The 24,221-nt window shown below is 42.5% G+C and overlaps 1 long non-coding RNA gene across 1 annotated transcript in view; it reads left to right on the forward strand.

Moving 5' to 3' along the window:
- The window catches only part of LOC117001253, a 33,833-nt gene that overhangs the window by 4,283 nt on the left and 5,329 nt on the right, over positions 1-24,221 (forward strand). The window contains exon 2 of the long non-coding RNA XR_004419002.1: positions 20,886-20,963. This is a non-coding gene — a long non-coding RNA (uncharacterized LOC117001253). The remainder of the gene's footprint in view (positions 1-20,885; positions 20,964-24,221) is intronic.

The following is a 24,221-nucleotide window of genomic DNA, read 5'->3' on the forward strand; positions in this document are numbered from 1 at the left end:
GAGCCAGTGAAAACACAAGTCAGCCAGCAAGAAAGTTGCTGAAGCATGGTTCAAGAAGACATAAATAAAACACTCTCACAGGGAAAATGGGAAAAGCATTTTGAAATCCCTGTTGCAAACACAGAGGTTTCCTGGGCAGAACCCCAGCAAGCTGACAAGGTAGATGGAAGTTTTCCCAGTGGCACAGATTCTGAGAAAGCTTCTTGGTAAAGGGACTCTGAGGTCCCAGCTTTCAAAAGAGAGTAGAGGCAGAACCCGCTTGAGAGCAGGCTGTCTATTTCCCAGGAGCCATGACCAAAATAAATATCTCTTTATAGATTCTATCAACCAAGATTGTACTCACCATCATCACAGGGTCAAGATAATCAGAATCTGTAAAAAGTTGGGCATTTTTAGGAGATAAATCCATATCCTCAATATAGTAGTCAACTATCATTGAGCCTGGCATTACAGACAACTTGCATGGGTCAGCTAAAAGCAGACACTAAAATCGGGAGCCTATGTTGGCCACTTTTTGTGATAAAGTCATTCATTGCAAAAATTCATCAAATCACAGCCACAAGGAAAGGATCAAATGAGAGTACAAAATGGACATCATGAAGAAATGCAATAGAAGCAGCATCTAAAGCCAGGTCACGGTGGAGGTGCATCTCCCTCTCACAGCACTGACTCATTTCCTTTGCAAAATAAAGGCAAAACTGCAATGAAGAGAAAAAGTACTTCAATGTATTATGGACTGACAGACTCATACATGGCTTTAGAGCTTTCTGTGGATAAAGATGATCACTTTTGTGGTTTTTTAGAACATAAGGAGCTGAGTAAAGAGGTAATAAAGAATTTATATTTTTTTCTTCTTAAGTGAAAGACACTTTTTACATTAAAGAATGAACAATGTTCTCAATAGATCCACCTAGTGGAATTGAGCAAATTCTGCTTCCAGAATAAAGGCACAGCATTTATAAACCTGTGCAGGACATACTTCTGTGCCCATCTTCCATTCAGCACAACAGGGGTTCCCACACCCTCTGAGAGAGCAAGAGTGAAATCTGCAGTAAGTCTCAGTACAAGCACAATGTAGAAGATCAGGAGACAACTGTTGCTCCAGGATTTAAACTTTGACATTTAAATTTATGTGGAATTGGTATAGCAGGTCTCCTTCTCCAGCTGTAATCACCAGGAATTATGGTTGATCAAGAGGAGATAGTGCTGGGAAAGATATCCAAAAGAATAGCTGAACTTCAACTTAAAGTGCATTACCACTGACTTAGCTCTTGTAACAAATTCACATTGAGCCTATTCTGTGTCAGAGCTCTTCAGGAGTTATTTAAAAGAGATGGTGAGATCTTACCTCTGACGTAAGACTCCACAATATTTTTTTGGGTAAGCATTTCTTCTATCTCAACAAGTATTCTAAACAGTATCTTACTTTTCAACAGTTTCCTTAAACTTTTCCCATTTCTTTCCACCCTGGTCCCTAAGATCACAGCAAACCCTAGACATCTAATGACTACAGCTTTGTGCTCATCCTAGCATTGGTCACTTTTGCTTACTGATGAACACCAGTATTCCCAGCATGTTGCTTTGCCAGATCCTGTTCCATCCCAGTGCTCCCTCTCCTCTGCCAGTTGCATGCAGTCCCCTGTGCTTCCTGTGCCTCCATCCTGGTTCACAGCTGCCCTCCCAGAACCTCCTCCATTGCCAGACACCACCTTGTTTAAGCTGTTGTGCTGTCAGAAAATTTGCAGATTTATTCAGAGGGAAAAGCTACATTTTAAGGATGTGCTGAAAAGTTGGTGTCTTACCTTTTAAGCTGTGCTTTCACAGTTCAAGCCCTGTGTTACAGCAATTAAGGGCATGATACCTTTTCCCTTCACCATCTGGCCCATGTGCAAGGTGCATCACTTACCTGGCAGGGAGCTCTGTGCTGCCAGTGGGGAACACCTCCTGCCCTTTGGGGGACACAGCAAAGGTGTCCCTGAGCTGTATGGCCTCATGTTCAGCCACTTGGGTGGGTGCCAGTGCCTGCACAGAAGTACCTTGTCTCCACTGGGTTGGTGTCTGAGGTTGAAGAAAGCCTGGGATGTTTTGGGAGGATCTGGAGAACCCTGGCAGACCACAAGCCATTTTGGGGGAGGTTTTCCCACGGGATTCGAGTGAAGGCATCTCCCCTCAGGGGTCCAGTGCAGGCTGGGCTGTGTGAGGTGGACTCAAAGATGGGTCCAGCTGGGCCCTGGCGTGCCAGCACCAGGGCTGTCCCTGGCAGCAGAGCCTAGTGGTTATGGCAGCCAGAAAACACGGCCAGGGTGGGAAAGGGCTGGGAGCCCGAGGGCAGGGCAGAGCTCACCCACAGCTGGCCAGAGACACCCTGGTGGCACAGCCAGCGTGGCCCCCCTTCCTGCTCACACCCACCCCAGGGCTGCCATCCCAGGGGGCAGAACAGGCTCTTGTCGAACTAATAATAATCACAGGGCTCCTATGAAGTGGCGAGGCTGTTCATGTCTGAAGAGATGTGATTTATGCCCAGTGGTTTGGTGTACCACAAACACCAGCTACTCAGCTCACTGTGGCAGCCCACGGGCTCCCCTCCATCGGCCCTGGGTGTGCAGTGTCCAGCACGGGCAGCAGGGCACAGCGAGCTGCAGAGGGGCCCACACACGGCAGGGGCACTGGGAGCGCTGGGAGCAGTGGGGAGCAGTGGGAGCAGTGGGAGCAGTGGGAGCACTGGGAGCACTGGGAGCACTGGGAGCACTGGGAGCAGTGGGAGCACTGGGAGCACTGGGAGCACTGGGAGCAGTGGGAGCACTGGGGAGCAGTGGGAGCAGTGGGAGCACTGGGAGCACTGGGAGCACTGGGAGCAGTGGGAGCACTGGGGAACAGTGGGAGCAGTGGGAGCAGTGGGAGCAGTGGGGGCACTGGGGAGCAGTGGGAGCACTGGGAGCACTGGGAGCACTGGGAGCAGTGGGAGCACTGGGGAGCACTGGGAGCACTGGGGAGCAGTGGGAGCACTGGGAGCACTGGGGAGCACTGGGAGCAGTGGGAGCACTGGGAGCACTGGGGAGCAGTGGGGAGCACTGGGAGCACTGGGAACAATGGGAGCAGTGGGGAGCAGTGGGAGCAGTGGGGAGCAGTGGGAGCAGTGGGAGCAGTGCGAGCAGTGGGGAGCAGTGGGGAGCAGTGGGAGCACTGGGAGCACTGGGAGCACTGGGGAGCAGTGGGAGCACTGGGAGCACTGGGAGCAGTGGGAGCAGTGGGAGCACTGGGAGCACTGGGGAGCAGTGGGAGCACTGGGAGCACTGGGGAGCACTGGGGAGCACTGGGAGCAGTGGGAGCACTGGGAGCACTGGGGAGCAGTGGGGAGCACTGGGAGCAGTGGGAGCACTGGGGAGCAGTGAGGAGCACTGGGAGCACTGGGGAGCACTGGGAGCAGTGAGGAGCACTGGGAGCACGGGGGAGCACTGGGAGCACTGGGGAGCAGTGGGAGCACTGGGGAGCACTGGGAGCAGTGGGAGCACTGGGAGCAGTGGGGAGCACTGGGAGCACTGGGAGCACTGGGGAGCAGTGGGAGCACTGGGGAGCACTGGGAGCAGTGGGAGCACTGGGAGCAGTGGGGAGCACTGGGAGCACTGGGGAGCACTGGGAGCAGTGGGAGCACTGGGAGCAGTGGGGAGCACTGGGAGCACTGCGGAGCACTGGGAGCAGTGGGGAGCACTAGGAGCACTGGGGAGCACTGGGAGCAGTGGGAGCACTGGGGAGCAGTGGGAGCACTGGGGAGCACTGGGAGCACTGGGAGCACTGGGAGCAGTGGGCGCAGCTGCAGCTGCAGTCAGTGCACAGGATGGTCTCAGCACAGCCCAGGAGAGCATGGTGTGGTACAGACTCCCAGAGGAAAGCTGGAATGGAAGTTCAGTGTTGTTGCTTTGCTTCCAAGAGTTGTTTTTACCAATTCTAAATAATAATACTCGTGTCTCCTTTTTATTTTTTTTTTTTTAATTTTCCCCTAAATAGCTTTAATGAAAATGACACTTCTCTCTTTTTGTTTGTTCTATCTACCACGGCACCTGCCCCTTGAAAGAGTCACTCTGGGTGTCAAGGTACAGACACAGGACCAAAATTTCTACTTAATCTGATGCCCAAGAATATGAAAAATAACTTCCTGGAGGAGAAAATTATATCCCTGGTTTTGTCATTAGGGAGGGTCCACTGTACTGTGTCATAGGTTCTCTTTCAGGGCTGCTTTCTGAGAGTGCTAATAAAACAAAGAGGACTATTTCACATCCTCACAGGGACTAGACTTGGACACTTGAAAGTGATTTAGGCAACATCCCTGGAGAATTACAGAGACTCTGGGAGCAGGACAAAGGACAGAGCTGGCTATGATATGTATGTGAAAAATGTACATCAATACAGAGTGACACCAGTACAGAGCAGAACATCTGAAAACTGATGAAGTGGAGAGCTCTCTGTGTAATGCAAAGCACCTGAATGATGTGTGTACACACAAAGATTTGTTCAGCTCTGCTCATATCTAGCCCTCTTGGACAGTTGGATTTGATTTGCCATTTTCCTGCCAAAATATTGTTGCTGTACCTCAGTACCTGGCCTTTCTTCAAAGAAATTGCACATGACTCTCCTGTCCTCACCTAAGCCAGTCCAGAATATGAGTTCAGGAGAGGTTAGAGGGACCTTCTTTAATAAAAAAAACATGTTTATAATAATTTAAAGACTCAAAAATAAAGACTCGTGGCTTTAAAAATTTCCTGTTTCCATAACACTGTTCATATATAGCTGCTCACCCACCTGGAAATGAAGACTGCTATAATCAACCTGCTGGCTTAGAATGAGAGGGTCACACTAGAAGCCAACTAACACTGTCTGCACAGCCAGCAGAGGGAGGCAAACTGTATAATTGGGTTTGATTACATTATTTTAAACAGAATTTTAAGGATTTCTTAACCAAATGGGAAACTGGTTTCCAAAAAAGTAATATGATGAATAGTTAGCATAAGCATTTCCACCAAAGTTTTACAGCAGCAGAGGTGATGTCAAAGAACACCAACACTCTGACCTTTATAATTTCCTTTCTGTTAAGCTCAAGGGGCTTTAAGGCTTCAGGTATTTATTTTCAATTTTCTCACTTAACCCAAAAGGGTTTTTTCCAGATACTATTTGATTTTACATAAGAAACTTGAGTTTGGTTTTTTTTTTTTATTTTGTGGAAAGCATCTTTGCATAATTAGAGGCATTTGAAGGAAAACCCTCTCTGAAACAACTGGAAAGTAACACCAAAATGTAGCAATTGTCTGAGGTGGTTGAAATCTTACTCTGCCCGAACAGCTGAGAAAGGATAGTTCTCTCCAATGAGTGTTCAAGATTCCTTCTAGTGACAGACATTTACCCCACGGAGGGGAAAATAGGGTGAACAGGATGGAAATATCCAACTTAAAAATTTAAGGATGAAAGAAAATTGGACCGTGAAAAGGACAGAAGCAAAGACAGATATCCTTATGCCCTGCAAATTAGAAATATAAAACACAAGCAAACAAGGCTTGAAATTATCAAGTATGTTAGGAATTAAAGGAAACCCCAGAGAATTCAAACAGCCTACCCATTTTCCAGGAACATTGCAAATTAAGGGCTCTTTTTTCTTATCATTCCATTTCATCCTTATGTTGGATTTAAGCACCAACCGATGCTGTTGGAGAGCATCATTTTCAGGCACAAGTTAGACCCTGGAAGAGCCCTCAAGGATCACAAGGCATGAGCGTGTATGGCAGTGTTGTTTCACACCTCTTCAGCCAGGACTTGTCTCTCTGAAGCCCCACAGATGTGCTAACAGCTGCAGAGGTGGGTGAGGAGCTGGAGCTGCCTGCCTGTGGAGCTGTGCCAAGGGAGCATTGCCTGTGGCACTGACAAGGGAGGAACAGCTGAGATGGGGTAAATCTCAATTCACAAAGGATGGCAGCCACTGAGAGCCACCCGTGGAGGTATTCTGCATGGGGATTCTGCACCCACACTGCCAAACTGCATTTGTAAAAACTGTGCGGGTTTTTTTTTCTGTTTCCACAGTAATTTAAGCTAGAAGCAAATCCCCAAAAGCTGAATGATACACCAAGCAAAATCAGTGAAGCTCAAAGACTGTGCAAATTGCACAGAGGTGTGAATAGGACTTGTTATGTCTTTTTAGGCATCAAAATATGCCTAACAATGTGTTTCCAACCAAGCTCACAGGAATTTTAAAATGGGCTGCACCCTTTTACCTCCTCTATGCCCTGTGCTTGGACTACCCAATATGTGAGCAGCAATACAGGTTTGAGGTATTTCTTTGTGCAAACAGGCTTATGTTACTGCTGCAGTCAGGGTTTTGCAAGCATTGCACTACTGCAATTAATTTCCAGAATATGGCCCACTGGGCAAAATTCAAGTTACACCAGTGAAAATCTTGAATAAAACCTTGGAAGCTAAAACTAATCACCGCTTTAGAAATCCAAAGGTGATGAGCTTATCTGGTTAATAATAACCTTTTTAAGAAAAAGTTATCAATCTGTATTTAACCAATAGACAGGAACTGGTTCAAAAAGAGTCTTTCCAATCCATCAGGTAATGAATGCCTATTAAAAAACTATAAATAAGCATTCACCCGAGAGCTTGGAATGAGAGCCTTTCTGGTCACTCAGGTAAATAATGAGTTTTATATAACCTTTCAGCAAAGATTTTTTTGCAAATGAGGAGATGAAATGCAGAGAAGCTTCTGATTAATGTTAAAGTTGGGGTACATGCCAATGCACCACTGGGAATTCAAAGTTGAAGCTGGCATTGTTGCTCCCTCACACTGTTTCCCCTAAGGGATTAATGTTAAAGACACTGTTGTCTTGACTTTGAAATGCTTATGATGGTTTCAGTTTAGGATTTTATTTATACATGGCATTTCTACTGGTGAGTATTTTGTGCTTTATCTGTTCACCCAGTAGCCACAAAATCCAATAAGAATTGTAGGGAGGGGCAGAATGAAAGCCTCTAACTAATGTGTAGTCACCAGTGAAAATGCCTACAGTGGTCTCTCATCACAGTCTCCCTCAAATCTACAAGCACTGTGCTTGTTCACATCTAATGGCAAGGGGAAATAAAGTCCAGAACTCCCTGAACTTTCTGGTATCTCCTTCCATCAATATTTACTGCTCTCCAATAAAATCACTCTTATAAAATATTTTGAGCTTTCTTGATGACTAGGAAAAAATATACCCATGAAGAGATCCATTAATTATCTTAAAATCAAATAACCTGGAAACCAGGATATATGGCAAAATTAAACATAAGCCCTTTCCTGGATAGCTCTGCAGTCCTTCCTAAAGGATTGCTCATCAGCTGTCCTCAACACCTAACACTCTAGGACAAGAAGAGAAAAATGGGTTTCACACCCTGAGGGTTAACAAACTTCATTTATTATACACTTGGAGAATGAAGATTGTACTGCAGGCTAAGGGATGAAAAAAGGAAACTTCTCCCAACTACAACCATGAGACAGACATTTGAAAAAGCTAAAATGGAGAGCAAGGGTGGGGGGGAAAGTGTTTATATTCAATTGAGATCTTTCCTGATCCTTGTGCTTCTGAAGAAATATATCCTTCCAATTGTTCCATTTTGTGTTAAAACATATTTTTTGCATTTATTAATAATTCAAACATGTTGTTGCTTAAAAAATATTCATATCATGTGTTCATAGTTTCCATATACATATGTCAAACTTTAGTTTGTTTTACCATTATAATCTAGGAATGGATTTACCCTTTGTTTCTGTTTTGAAATCTCTGAGGAATGTTTGATTAGGTAGGAGGGTTTGTTTTATGCATTACTTGTTCATCATTGCACAAGTGCACAGGCTAAACAAAGTTGGCATACTTCATACTGATTGGTGGAACCAGTGTAGTTAAACAGTGTAGTTAATACAAGGGAATGAGTAATTCCTCACCACAGCTAATCAGCTGCACAATAGCCATGGATCAGGCAGCACAGCCATATATCACAAATGCATTTTGAGGTAGCTCTTAGCACACATGATTATCTACTGGTATCTGCTACAATCATTTCATATTAACACACTCCCTCTGTATTTATTTAATAAAATGGATCTCATGTGCAGCAGTCTATATACATAGCCAGACAGAATAGTAGGAATTATCAAGTTAATGGCAAACCCAGGAATGTTCTAGCTGGTATATAATGGAAGATATGTCCAGGGTGTTGCAATTTAACAATGTCAGGTGAAAAAGAAAAGCAAGAGCACTGAAGATGACAAAACAGCTTCTGCCTCACTGAAGAACTTAAATCAATTTCATAATTCTGTATCTATCACTCTGTACATCTATAACTAAGAAATAACAAGATAAATACGTTGCAATATTATTTACCAGGTGTCTTCTGCATTAATTCCTTTCTATACTTTTATGACGAGCTGTCCTTTATTATGACTTGCAAACCTGTCATTCCTGAAGAAAATATTTTTAAAAGCTCAGCATCAATACCAGTTCAGAATGGCATCCCTCTGTTAGGAAACAAGACTGGGTTCAGTAGGAGTTAACATTAACAATTCAAGAGACTGTAGGAGAAATTAGAAACATGAGCCCTCCATAATGATGATAAAATCAAACTGGCAAATAAATGTATTCTCAAATGTCATAGTAAGAAAATGGATGAATATATGCAACTAAAATGGTCTCTTAAATTTCAAGTGCATGACCAGGATTCTCAAGAACTTGCTCCTAAATAGAAGAAGCTGAATTAGAAATCTATCAAGTAATCTCAGTACTGCATATCTGCACATGTAATGCAAACTTCATGAAGTCCACAATTTCACCCTACTAGTCTAATCCAAAGCCCACTGGGATCTATTCCTCTGAATTTGATGAGTTTTGGATCAAGCCTTTTGAAGATAAGGAGTGAGCTGGAAACAAAATGATGCCATAAATCAGAATGAGTGGTACAGAATTAAGTAGTACAAAATATAGCTTTCAGTAGTATATTATGCTAAGGTTATAAAATAAAACAAAACAACACAACTATTGATGTATAAACAGTAAGGAAAAAGATACACAAATATTTGTGTTATTATGGAATTAGTGAAATTGTAGTGCTTCATTTTCTTAAAAAATATAGGCTCTATTTTGATATTCACACTTAAGGAAACACTTTGGCTCTGATAAAACCAAGTGGATAATTAAAAATTATAATATTAATTGTACCCTTAACACAGATAAGTAAACTTGGCAAGAAAGTTTTAATGAGTTAAGTGAAAAGGCAATGTCTAAATTAACTGAGTAAATTGGCAAAGGGAAATTTATTGTATATACTGACCCTTTTAACTTGTTTTAATGTCTGAATTTGAACTACATAGATTAGTTTTCATTACACGATACATTAAATTATAAGGATAAAAGTATTCCTCTCAGAATCTGCTTTCTAGGACAGGTTACAGTGCTTACAAATTAATTGTCCTGTAATATGTTATAGTAGTAACTCTAAATCCATGGATTCAGTAAAGGTTCCTGAGGGAAATGACAGCTACTGGAATATATTTAGAAAGTCAATATAAAAGAATAAAACACGATCACACTGAACTTTGCTAAAAACGCGAACAGTTTCACAGCACATCCCAGCTGTGGGAATTGCCAGGGCTCTCTGGACGATTTTGGCTCCTGCAGAGCCCCTCTGGCACAGCCCAAAGGAGCTGGAGGGTGACATCCCAGGGCCGTGAGCACCTCTCAGGTGCACACACAGGGAGAGCCGAGCGGGGCAGGCTGAGCACTGCGTCTGCTCTCACGTGAACAGACACTGCATGCTTGTGAAAAGTGCATGGCACATTCCAGAACAACTTTTGGATAAAATAACCTCCTGCCAAATCTTGGCTGAAAGAACCGTGACGTAAAAGCCGACATAGATGTACACCCCACTGGGATCTGTCTGACTGTATCAGTTTTTAATGTATCTTTCCATTAAATCAAAGATCCAAATGCTAAATCTAGCACTGAGAGGCAGCAAGGGAATTTGTGACATTCCTCAAAGGACTTGGTGTCCATAAACTAATGAATGGATAAAACTGATCTCAATATTTAGTTTCTCTTTTCTGACAAATATAATATTGATGATATTTTGTTTAACTGTTTCATAACACCGTACTTGTGAAAATTTAACTGAACAGAAACTGCTCAACCAGAAATACACAGCAACAAATACTGGGATTATGTATATAATTAAGAAACAGGCATGGCAGAAGACCATAATATAGCATGATTTAGAAGTTCAAATCTTTCAGCTCCTACTAAATACTGTCAAGCACCAAGCAGTTCTGAGCCAGAACCAGCTGAAAACAATGGAAAGATTTCCATTGGTTTAATAAGCAATGAATCAGATTCATAAAAATGAACCCAGCTAGTAAATGTGCTGTTGCTCAGAGTGGCTTCTAAATAAATATATAAATCACATTTCTCACTCCAAATCTTCTAAGTCTGAAGGCAAACAGCAAAAACAAAAGAAGGTGAAGACTGTAGGTTCAGAGGGAGAAAGAGGCTTCTTGCAGGTCCTTCTTACATAGCTGGCCTGATAAAAAACGGGGGCATTTAAGATTTGGAAGCTGTTAGAAACTCAGCCATAAGCAGTAACAGTGCAGAGTGGATGGTCTGTAATAAGTAAACTTCAGAATGTTCAGTTCATATACAGACATGGAAGCTCAGTTCAGCCAAGTCCACCAGCAAACTCCCCTAGACTTCCCAGAGGGCATTTAACTACTCCCCACTTCCTCATCACACGTTCAGCCCTGCCAGCCCCAGTGTGGGGTCAGCCCTGTCACCCAGGACATGCCATCCTCCCCTCCTTGGTGCCCTGTGGAGCAAGAGCAGCTGCTGCCACCAGTGAGCCCTGGCAATGCCCACAGCAGAGACTTCCTTTCCATCTGGGAGGACAGAAACACCTCTCACATGTGCCTCTTACATACCAGCCTGAGAAAAAGGGACATCTCAGGTTTGTAGTTCCAAAGTGTGTTATTCATATGCATCCTGGGGTGTATAGGGTGCTGCCACCAGAAAACATGGGGAATCTCATGGAAAAGGAGAGAGAAGGGTTACCTCAGCCACATCCAAACTGTAAATGGGAATGTGCAGACTGGGGAGCTTTCTGCTGTTCATTCAATACACCATGAAGTGTCAAAAATCTTTTACATGCTTTTTTCCACCTCCCTTTAGAAAAGGACCAGAATTACAACCAAGAAGCTAATAACTTGCTATGAACAGTGGTATTTGTTGAGGCATGCAGTTTCCAAATGGGAATTTGGGCTTGTTTTTATTCTTCACTTAACACTTCCCCTTCCCAGCACAGACGTTTACACTGGTGTTGTTCCGACTATGACAACACACAGAAAGCACATGGCCTAATAACTCCGACTTTAACAGACCCGTGGCTTCTAACAATGCAATTGCAGAGGAATTTGCCCTAAACAAAGCCCAAATACAGAAGCTCCCATCGCAGTTAACAGCAATTAATGTCTCCTCAGACTGCTACGTGCCCTAACCGCAGCCAGAGGGGCTCTCCGGGCGGGGGGAGAGGGACACCTGCACCTCATGGTCACCAGGCTGCCTGGCACAGCCTCAGCAAGGGAATTACAGGCAGCAGCATCACAGCCATGCAGTGTGAGCCTTTGGTTCCCCATGAAATGAAACTGGAATCGCTGCTTCCCGAAAAACTCACACAACACAGCCCAAGCAGCAGGGGAGAAGCACTGAAAAACCCACAAGAATTGAATCTATTAGAAATATTCTCACTTGTCCTGTTATGACCCACATAGGAAAACTCTGGGAAGAGCACATCTCACAGCCAGGGAAGGGTGGTGTGTAACTGGTTCAAAGTGGTGCTTCCCTGAGCCGTCCTGATCCATCAGCTGGGCACATCCCCAGCTGCCACAGAGCCCACCCTCCCACAGCCTGCCAGCCCAGGCCAGAAATGCCACAAATGGCCTCCCAGCCATTCCTCTGAGCCTGTGCACCATCCCCAGCCTTCCTCCTCCTCCAGATGAGGGCAGTCACCAGTACAACACCCACCTGCCCCAGTTAGCACCAGCCCAGGTTGCAGTGACAATGTGCTGGTTAACAGGCTAATACCAAAATTCTAATACATGCAGTGGAATTACATAAAGAGCAGAGGTCTGTCTTCATAATATAAATGAGTCATTTTCAAAATGTAAAAGTACTAAGGTGCATTTTCACTTTGTTCTTTATGGCAATATCTTGGCCTGACAAATTAAGATTGACATTTAAAAATTACTAAGAATCCAGTCAGGGCAGGTCTGGAGCATCCATCACTGCTGGTGAGCACAGTGTGTTCACACTGGGGGGAGGAGAGACCCTTAAAGGTTTGAACAGAAATCTGGTCTACAGATAAGCCTAGGAAACATGATGAGCCATATCCAGTTAAAGTGACAATCACCAATTTTAAAGCCACAGACCAAGTGTATTTGCTATTTGGCACCTAAGCAATTTATTATAATAAACCATAAGGAGAAAAGAAAAAGTATAAGGGGAAAACTATGCCTCTTCTGAACTTGGTGTATCATCACAAACCTGTTAACTCTATGTAAGTGGCAACCTAAGGGTATCAAGTTTAAAAAGCACAGAATCAATAAAAAGCCATTAAAAATCAATGTGTGAACTGGTTTGCATGCCCTCAGTCATCACTCCTAGGCACTAATGCTCTAATAATTCTCAATTGATATGCACAGAATATGCCAATTTAAATTTATTGGAGTACTTCAAAATTTTAAGTGCTTAACTTTGGAAAAGATTGGCTTTATGGGGCCAAAGCAGTGAAGAATGATCAGGAATGTTTAGATGCCTTATATTTTCAGTAATTTGAAAGAGATTAAAGGAGTAGGCATATGGAATTAAGAATGATTTAAAAATCATTGGATCCATTCAAATTGCTAGAAATGCTTGAATTGCAACTAATATTGATAGTTAATACACATGCAGTGAAGGGGTCTACTCCTACATCAATGTCCAAAGGAAATCTCCCATAGCATGAGCCAGTTCTACATGGATACCAAAAGAAGGGTAACAACTTGCATATGCACACAGTGATTCCAAGTACAGAACAACCCTTACTACCAAATATCCCTCAGACTTTCCCAGATTAAAATAATTTCAAAATGTAACAGAATTTGAAATTGACTCTCTGGTTTGAAATTCTGGTTGTTATTAATTTTTTATTTCTGGTTGACAATAAAATGTTTTGCAAAAGACTCCAGTGGAAACATCTGGAAACACATAAAAATCCTCAGTGGAGGGAGGGCAAGCCATGGTCCCTGTGTGTGGGGCAGATGGGAGCTATGAGGGAGGCTGCAAACCCAGACTGTGGGAGGCTCCTGACCCCCGGGAGACTGACCTGTCATTCAGGCTCCTACTGATTCAGGATTTTCACCTTCAGTTTCAGAAATCCTCTGTAAGTACTAGAGATGCAAGACATTTGCTGTATCCCACAGCCCAGCCCAAGAAGGGTTTTGGGCACAGTGCCTACTGTGTTTTTTAAAAGCAAATGCATGGCTGCATTTATTTTTTCCTCATATTCACTCCTGGAAAATATACCTAGAGGGGAAAATTTAAGAAGTGGTATTAACAGCTCAGAACCACCAAGATAAAAGCTGGAAAAACAAGGCATTTAAATGGGTTAAGGTAAAATAATAAACTGTTATTAAGCCTATTAAGAGTTTTAAAACATCATTGTTTATTGCATGATAGAGCTTGGCTTTTTATGGGTGTTTCACTTGTACATTTTACTTATTCTGCTTCTATTTAACGATGCCGTGGATCTCTTCCTTAAAGCCCTTGGTGATATACTGATTTCATCTGAATCTGCTAACCCTGCTTTTAAAATAATGGTGCAACAAAACAGAGGTTAACATTTCATAACTTTGAACGGCAAGCAAAAAGGCTAAAATTTTATGAAGACCCTCAAAAATAATACCCATAAAGTATAACATATACAGAATTAAACTTGTGTCTTCCTTCAATATCGGGTGAGAAGATGAAAGGCACTTTAAAAACTCCACGTTCTGTGCCTGAATGGCCAGCAGCTGCCATGGCCCTGCTGCTGCCTCCTCTCTGCCCCAGGGAGGGCTGTGCCATGTGGTGATGCTGTCAGGGGACCACCCCGTGGTGACACAGCCCCCACAGCCCACTCCTGAATTCAGCCCATGCACCACACCCAAGTGACCAAGACATAATAGAGCAATCTTTTATTAATGTTGCTAAAATTCTGGCAGAAGTAAACAATCAACGCTTTATGGATTTTGGTTTATAATTTAACTTATTTCACAACACTCTTACTCACTGCTACTTCTCTGCAATTCTTTCTGTGTATTATCTGACACTTGCTGGATCTTAGCTGAGGAAAGAAGGGGGAAAAAAACCCACAACTTTTATCCAGTGAGACACTTTATCAAGAAAATTCTACAAGAAATTGGTTGTTACCTGCAGATAACAACTGGTTTGTTAGTTAATGGCTAGAGGCAAAGCCAAGGCCAGTTAATGCTCCAGCTGTCCAGTCATTAACTGCAGTAAAGACTGATTTTGAGGAGGTTATTGCCGTGATAAAATATCCTCAAAAGATTATAACAGCAATAGTGTACAGGAAAAAAAAAGTATTAGTGGCTATAGTGTGACTGAATGGCTGCATTTGAAAAATTGGTCATTCCCTGGCGGTTCATAACCGATTTTCCACCAGTCAAAAAGCAAGTTGTGCTCTGTTAGGTTTATTGTACAAGGCAATAAAAATATTGGCCAGGTTAAATTGTCAGCGTGTTATGACATTAACCATTCTTTTACTGTGCTTAATTTAAGTGTTACTATGATTCATTATGGAAAGAAACTGTCCTTTGCAAGTAAACAGGCATTTCAGCACTGGGAACAGACAGCAATAATAAATCTGAATGCAAAATTAAATTTCACTTGATAGCTTTCCCCCCTCTTCATAATGATCACCTTTTTTTCTTTTTTTTTTTTCTTTCTAGAAATACTTCAGAATTCTTGGCTATTTAGTTTGCAAGATTGTCTTCCAAAGTTTGCATTATTGATGTGATGCCTGGCAGCAGTACTCTACTTAAGAGTGTGACAGCATTTCCATTAAAAAAACCTTTTTGATGGCTCGCTTGGCCATCAAAAGTCGCCTTGTGTTTCATTTGGCATGCGGAGCTGCAGAGCTCAGTGCAGATCTGAACCATGTGAGCTGCTCTTCTCTCTCGCTCTCCTGCTTAAGGTCAGCAATGCACACGCAGAAAATGTGCACACACGATTTCTGTGCACATGGTTCTGTAAATCTGGATCTGTTTGTATTAAATTACAGGAAAATATGCAAAGTTCTGCAGATTTCTATGTTAATTTGCATGCTTTTATCATAAAGTCTATGTGCTATCATAGTAATCTTAATATACATTGACAGACTACACCATAACCACTCCAAAAAGCCATTAGGGTTTATTTTATAAATGTATAATAAGAATCCTTGGTAGATTCAGCATTTTACAACTCAATTTTTTTATTATTATTATTCGCTGACACCTGTAACAGAAGAGAGCCATTGAACTTTACATTGCTAAACCATGAGACTGAAGTTTTCCACAGAATCTGCAGAAGTTAAGCTGAAATTTTCACTGAAATTTGAGTTACTTAATTCCAAGACACTGCTTTGAAGATTCCCATCTAAATGATTCAATAAACAATTTTTTGTGTGACCTACTGGCATCCTGGCTCCTCTGAAAACAATATTTAAGCCCTCCAGGATTTTGCCATAGTTTCAATTTCCCTCTTACTCCAAGAACTGTTGTGCCAGTGAGCCCTGTCCATTATGATGAGGGATTTTATCAGTATAAATGATGGTGCAATTCATCCCATTGTATCAAGGCTCCACAGTCCAAGCAGTCACCTATCACAAAGCCCCTGTATACTGCAAATCCCAGGGTCTTCCATAGTTAAGGTTGCCTTCTAGTTCCTAGTCATGCTTAAGGCACTTCTAAAGATAAATGCTTTATTTTTAAATACTAGCATCCTTAGACATTAAATGAATTGTGAGCTTTTCTGCTACACTGAACAACTACATCAAACGAGCATATTCAGACTTTTCAAAGTAGTGTCAGAACAGGCTTCAGCCCTGCACACACCTCCCTGAGAACCTGCTGCACCAGCACATGCCAGAAAACAGCAGGGAGCACACTGAGAGGACCAGAAGGTGTGCACAGGTACGAGCTGACTGATTTCTGAAAGCCAGGACCTGCAATCAGTGGAGCTCACCTCACAACACTGAAATAATCCTCAGATGTGGTGACTCAATGAAACAAGATTATGTTGTTATAACCCAAAGTCTTTGCAGGTGCTTTCACACATGCAAATACCAGTAATTTCATGAAATTACTGCATAAGCTGCACCATTTTGACTAAAATTTTGGTCCGAACCCGGAGTGCAGCTTATAATCAGTGGAGAAAGGGGCTCCCTTAGTGTCCCAAAGCCTCTGTTTTTATCTTGGTAAGAAATGTTGGGCTCTTCCCCCTGGCTGGAGCAACTCCCAATGGGATGCAGTAATTTTATCAGTCCCACAGTGGGACTCAATGGCCATTAGCAGACAATGACTGGCTGGAGGAAGGATGGGTTGTGAAAAGACAAAGAACAATGCCCTGCCTGGTTTCAATGGATGGCCCATTAGCAGAATATCTGCCGTTGAGATAAGGATCACTGTCCCCACCCTCAACAGATGGTGATAGAACAGATACCTTTTATCACACTCTGTATTGTAACCCAAGACTGTCACCAACACCCAGACATGCAGTTTATAATCAGGTGTGGTTTATAATCTTGAAATTATATAGGTGTGTATGGGCAGATGCATTTATTTTATATATATGTATATATATGAATATATATATACACATATATAGGTGTGCATATATATACAAAATAGATGCATTATATGTGTAAAAGGTAACCACTTACATGTGCATGTGCTTCCATGAGTCCATAGAGACCCTGAAGTACTCAGCATATGCAAACACCCAGCAGCCCTTCAAGCAGGTGCTGGCAATATCATTTTAATCACAGGCCCACTTTTGCACAGAGGAATTAAGGGACTCACCCAATGCCATGCAGCCAAGGGAGAAGCCAGGGAAGCTCGTCTGAGCTGCAGTGCAGTCTCCTGGCCTGGTCACAGACTAAGCCCATATCATGTCTCCCCATGCTGCCAGCCATGTCCTGTCCTTAAAGAGCAGCCAGTAACCATTCAGCCCTTGTATAAGCCTGCCACCATGCATAATCAAACACACAGCCTGTCATTGGAATCTATGTCTTATAATTAGGTCCACACAAATACTGAAACTTCAAAATAGAGTTTAGAAGGGTTTCCAGTACATCTGATGCCACAGGCATCAGAGTTCTGCCTCTGGACTTAACAGCTGCTGCTCCAAGGCTTGGGCCAACTGTTGCTGCCAAAGGATGCTCAGATGATGTGAGAAACTGGAGCATTGAGAAGGGAGTTATTCGTCATCTTTGATGTTGGAACTTCAAGGGAAGTGCGGGCTCCTCTCCCAGCCATCAGCGTGCTCAGAGATCAGCCCTACCTTGATGTTTGCTCTGCTGTGCTGAGGCTTAGTTTGATTTTAGGCATCAGTTGGCTGTAAAAGTGATACAAACATGGCACACTAATCACTACCCAAAACAAGAAGTGCACAAATATCTTTACAAGGCTGTTCTCTATTGGATTCTAACCCTTTCCAGATAAAGTTACAAATGGATTATTTCTTTTTTTTTTTTTTTTTTTTGTTCTTAAATATGACCTTTTAAGATAAAGTGATTCCAGAGGGCTTCCAGATGACTTGCCATTATTTCAGTGCTGATGGCATGCAGACACTGCTAGTGTGAAGAGCAGAAGCCTGCAGGGCAAGGACCATCATGTTCAATATTGCAAGGGACATAGATTTTACCCAAGGACACCAAGATCACTTTTTATGCTACCAAAAACTCAGGAGGAGTGCTTATATAGAAGATCAAAATTAGCTTGGTTTTAAAACTGAATTTTCAACATTTTAATTTGAACAGAGGATTTTAGGAAGAAAGGGAGTAGATTCCCTCCCAAACCACTCACAGTCCCAACCTGATATGTTTTGTTACCATGGCTGTAATAGGTGAATTTTTGGCCCTTATAATCCCTTACATGAGATTCTCCAGAGTCATCTGAAAAACTTAAAAAGGCTCAGGCATTTCTCCTGCAGCCACTCTCTCTCCAGTTTGGATATGCTGAAGGAAACCAGCCCTGGTGGCACCAGTTGCAACAGTCATTCTTCTTCTAGCTAGGAATCCCTGTGTCCCCTGAGAATGAGACACAAAGCGCTCATCATTTCCAATCTGAGAACATGCACTGGCACCACAACCAATTCTCTTCCCCAAATCTTCTGAGATCAAGCAATTTCTCTATGCTGCCCACCAATAAAGACACACTTCTTTTAAAAATCCTTCATAAAATCTATATTAGACATAAAGTCTTGCAGTTCTTTTCTACTTTAAAGAGAAGAGTCAGGCTCATAGTCAAAATCACCTTCAGCCAAACCCCCACTGTCAGACAAGTGCATCATAGTGGATTTTGGATTGATGAACTACTGTATTTTAGTTTTTCTGCCAAAGCAACATGGGTCTCATCAGCAGGAAAGTGAATAGAGTGAGACAGGGAAGAGAGGCAGCACAACACACTGCACCTATGCAAGGGCTGCCAACAGAAAAAAGGGCACTCTCTCGGAGGGCAAAGACACAGATGTATCCGAAGGACAGGCAAAGGCGCAGCAGAGGTGTGAGCAGAGGGGTACTGGGAAAGGCATGTTAGCAGGGAATGCTTCTGGAGAGGCTGGGGAGAGAAACGCTGACAAGGACTGAGCAAAAATGGTGAGATTATCGTGCACACCTCCAAGGCAGCAGAACCAGCTGCCCCAATTTTCTGGCAAGTGAGCCATGGCACAGGGACAGTTGAAGTAACACAGTGCATGGACAGGCCAGAAGAGAGCTTGAGGGGGAAACTTTCATGTGGCTCTTGCCACACCCACACATCTTTTCCATTTCTGGCAAGATCTCTCATTTTTGAGTTATAACATTTATGATGATGACCTCATAGGAGAGCAGCCTCCATCCTGGTGGTCTCTGACTCTCCCTGGCTTCCTTTGCATCCTGCTGGAACTGCAGACAGCAGCCTCTCCCACCTCAGCTCATCCTCTGTCCCCTTTGGAAACGCCCTTGCCATTCCCTGTGCTCTTCCTAGCCCAGCTCCTGCAGCTGCCCCCACCACCTGCCCCTGCACTGTCTGGGCTTCTGCACAGCCACCAGTAAAATAAAAATATAAGAAATACACCCTACAGCGGAGTTCATCCCCAGTTTTCTAGAACTGGGTAGTCTTAGGGAAGGTTATATCTTTATCATTGAGGTCTGTTTGTATGGCACCCGTCATATCAGCTCTCAAGGCTGCTGAAACAAGGTTCAGGAGAAGTTCATTTTAGTACATGTTGTTCTCTTTCCCACAGACACACACCCATGTGCACATACACGTGCAAATGCACACTTCCAGAGGGACACAGTTTTAACACTGAAAACTTACTTTAACTTCCAGCTTACTTAAGACTTAAAGAGTTTAAGCCAGATTTATTTTGGGTGACAAGTATTTCTTACATCTAAAGGATAAATATTTTCTCCTATTTTAAAAACATCTCTTCCCTTTGATTTTCTCACACATGTTGTATTTAACTAATAAAGTACAAATACCAAAACAATGGAATATCCAGGATTAACTCAGCAAATGCCATTAGATTTTGTGCAGGCATAGTATAGAAATGGCACAAAAAACTTGGGATCCTTAAGAATCATTTCCACTGATTCATTTTCAAAACTAAGGGATTTTTAATACTTGAAAAATTCAATATATTTCATAGAGTCATTACATTTTGTACAGTTCTTAAATAATGCCAATTTTGCAACTTAATTTGTTAAAATGATAATAAACGAGAAGGCTGTCACTTGACAGGGAAAAACTATCTCTTTTTTCTGTTATCTGTTTTGCTGTAAGGTTAATTCTTTATATTTTGTATTTAAATTAATTCGGATTTCTTTCATAATAGGGGCTTACTATATTATGGAATTAGTAAAGAAATGGGCAAAAAAGACAGGAAGAGAAGGAGGGGGAGAGGAGAGGGTAGGAAGAGATCAATTAAATAATTTTTTTGTCAAAAATCAGATATGCACATATTTTAGTTTGGAGAGCATATGCTGCTCTTGATGTGGATCCAAAACTGAGGCAGTGCATTGAACAAAATAAAACCAGCTCTGTAATTATTAGCAGAGACATATTTGTGAGGGCCATTTCCTGTAGAAAATGCCACTTTTCTTTTCTTTCCTGTATCTTACTCAAATCCCCTTAGTAGAGAAGAGATGGAAGACACCAAGTTACAGCTTAAATGTTTAAGTACTAAGCCATGACCAGCATCAGATTTTTTGCCTGATATCTCATGCCTTGGAACGTTCGGGAGGGCCTGTGGCTGCCCAGACCCACTGGGGGTCTTCTCCCAGGGGATTGGCCACATTCACAAGTTTCCAGGAAAGCGATTTGCCAGCGGATGCAATCTATAATCACTTTTGGCCCAGATGACAATTCAGACTCCATTGGCACATTGTCCATAGACACTGCAACCTGCAGGAATGAGCAAAGCACAAAGAGGAATAAAGCTTGCAGTGTTTTGCTTTACAGCTATAAAAAAGATATGGGGATGCATCTGAAGAAAGGTGATGGTTCTGTCTCAATTTGAAAATTGTTGATCTTCTCTCTTTTGCAGATTTCGTTTTGCACCAGAGCTAAGGAGAAGTAGACACAACTAGTTTAGCAGAAAATCAAGAGAAAAGTGGCTACTTGGGTAAGTATCTGTAGGATTGAGAAGGAAGAAGGCAGGGAAAAAAGTCACTAATCACTAGAATAAGAATAAAGCTGTATGATAAAGCAGGGACAGATATCAGTTCTTGATGACTAAAAGGCTAAATTATGTTTTTGGGATTCCAAATCAGCTGTATGAATAGAGACGCATAAGGTTGCCCCTATCCAGCTAGTAGAGGGTGAATTTTTAGGAATATTTTCAGAGTAAATTTAAACATTGGGAAAGGCAGATACATACTTTCCAGCTATTGTTTTATACTGATTTTTACGATTTGCTTCTCTTGCTGTCCTATTTCTCTTTAAGGTAGAAAGTAGGAGGATCAAGACTTCCTCTAAAAAGCCAAATTATTCATTTTGTTTGTTCCTTCATAAGGGCACATAAACCATAAACTTGTGATTCTGCAAAGTGACCAGGATTGCTAAGAAATTACAGTGTCAGACACCTACAGTAACTTCTTTGACACTGTCCCTCCCCAGCACCATGCCACCATCAAATATCTGTGGTATCTGCACTTATCAAATGCCACAGGTGTTTGCATGCCATGGATAGGGCCCTCATCCCTCAGGGGAGTCTGAAAAATGCCGATAATTGCCAAGGAGAAGATGCAGGGATAGGTCTCCCATAAGACCTCCAGGTTCATGGTTCCCAGCTCCTGTCAGTGGGATAAGTGGAATGATGCGCTCACCTCTTCAGGTACACCCACTTGGTGCATCTTGGATCCAACGAGGAAAAAAATTTAACGCACCCAGAAGATGCATAAGCATTACTGTCTGAGCGCTGGCTTGATCCACAGGGCTCCCTCCTAAGTCTGAGATTGCATTTATGTCAGTACAGGAGAACTCTTTCACTGATGACAGCCCTCTGATGGAATCAAAATGAGAACCAAACCTCTTTGTTGCATTAAAATCACCCTAGAAATTTGGACGTGGCTCTTAAAAAGGTAAAGATTTAAAAATTGCCACATTCTAAAGTGCAATTTAATATTATTTACATTATGGAAGAACCCCACAGCCCCAGTAATCTCAGAGGGACACTGCAATAGTCATGATGCAAATACATACAAAGACATGACCCCTGCCCCAGAGAACTTTTTTATCAGTCCCTAATTAACCTCTTCATGATCCTTGAAGGCAGAATAATCAATGAGTCTCTATTCTGTCTTTCAATTCATTCATCCGGGGAAGGAGGAGGATCTATAGAAAAATTATTTTTAAAAATATGACTTCTAAATTACCTCTTATGTGGGACAGCCCTCCAACAAACAATACTGAGTCTGCCAAATCACTCCTGTTCTAAATAACCAGCTCTCCTTGTACAGCCTCTGCTGTCTGAAAGGGCTTCATTTGTTTTTACTATTATGAATAGTCAAGAATTCAGTACCACATGAATGGGAAGCTTCTAGAAAACTTAAATATGCTTCATTGAGCTTGATGAATGGCTGACTGTTGCATTGTTATAAGATATACTAAGATACTAGAAATATGACATTACTGTGATCAAGTCCCATGCATAGGATTGGACAGGAATATTCTCCACCCTGAAGAAAATGTCTATTGACACATCAGCTAAAAAATCTGAGATTTTAAAAAACTCCGTTTGCTCTCAGTAAAAATTCAACTCTTAGTGAACCCTAGGCACATCTGACCATCAAGCTTCCCAGTTCATGTCTGTACAAATAGTGTATCTAAATCCAAATTGAATGGTTGGAACCGCTCTCTGGCAGTGTCCCCCATAACACCTTCCTCCACTCCCTGTTATAATATAAGGATTGCTTTTGTTTGAGGAAAGGAGGCAAGAAAACACTCCTTACGAGCACTCTCAGTGGCTCTGCAGGAGGACAGAGCCGGCTGCCTGTGCTGCTGGATGAGTACTTTGGAAGCTTAGCACAGGAGAAATAGGATGACATTAAGGGCAGTGACTGGGTACGTACAAGAGCAGGTATGAAAAGAGAGAGGTGGTGTAATTAATTGAAGTAGTGGTGCCCAATGGATTTTAGATAATAGATGTCATTAAGGGTGATTCAGAAGATTGAATTGTACAACACAAATCAGTATGGAGGCTGTGGTGCAAACCCAGTAGAGAGAAGCATCACTTCGCTTCTTAGTAGAGAAGTGTTGGTGTGCTTTGTGCACTGCCATCTCTAAAAGGGACTGAGCTAACAAGAGAGATGATTAGTTTTCTCAGGGCAGAGGTTAAGGATGTTAGCGAGAGGGTTGATATGTTATAGTCAAGAGAACTGGGAATGAATCCTGTATGTGTGCATGTGGAAATTAAATGATAACAGAAAGGCAGCAAGAGATGTTTCAAAAGAGGTTGCAACCTGAAAGGAGAGAAAACTTCATTTTTGGTACTGCACTAGTTCTTCATATAAATTCCTAAGTAAATCTTGGCAAACTTGCCCATGCAAATGACTTTTTGGCTGGCACCATTTGCAAATGCCAGATTAAGACAGTGAAATTTACCTGGCTACAGCTTTGACTTAGAGGAGAATATTGCAGAGAAAGCTGGGGGACACAGGGACACACTACTTGATTTTAAGGCCGGTCTCATTTTATAGAGCACCTTTGTCCTGCAGGCTAAATAAAATGGGTTACAAGTAGTGTGTCAGGCATCAGCAGGGAAGCCAGTGGCAGCCCACGACAGTGATCATGTGCTCAGCAATGTGTGTTATATCATGGACATCAACATAATTTATAAGAGCAAGATAATTGTTGGCTAGAAAGCTGCAATAATTGCTTCCTTTTCTGAGAAGGTTTTATTGTCTCCAGCATCTGTTGTCTGAGACTGGGGCCAAGGCTTCCACTTGCTTCTCTTACATCTTGACTCTGCAATGCCTGAGCATTGCCACTGAGGTTATTGGGGCTCTGAAGGTGGAGGAGCAGGTACAGATGCTGAAAACCTCCCACTGCATTACGTATGCTGATCTCCTACTGACGTGTCCCTTCAAAGCATGCCATTAGCACCAAATGTGGCCACCAGCTGTGCAGCTGCAGCCCAGCACCAGAGCAGCACTTCCTGGAGCTGCACACCAACACTCAGAGCAGAGCAAGGAGCACGGAGGAGAAGCACAAGTTTCTGTGTAGTCTCAGGCATAAGACATGACTCAAATATATCTGAAAGGAGCTATAGGCTGCCCTATCATAAGCAGTTCGATGATTCTGAGAGATTGTAAGCATGTTAAATTAGTTGATGAGTCAGCTTGGTATTCTCAGAGAATTCCTTAGCTCTTCTCTCATTTTC

This window comes from Catharus ustulatus, chromosome 11, assembly GCF_009819885.2.
Source record: "Catharus ustulatus isolate bCatUst1 chromosome 11, bCatUst1.pri.v2, whole genome shotgun sequence".
In the NCBI taxonomy this organism is placed as follows: domain Eukaryota; kingdom Metazoa; phylum Chordata; class Aves; order Passeriformes; family Turdidae; genus Catharus; species Catharus ustulatus.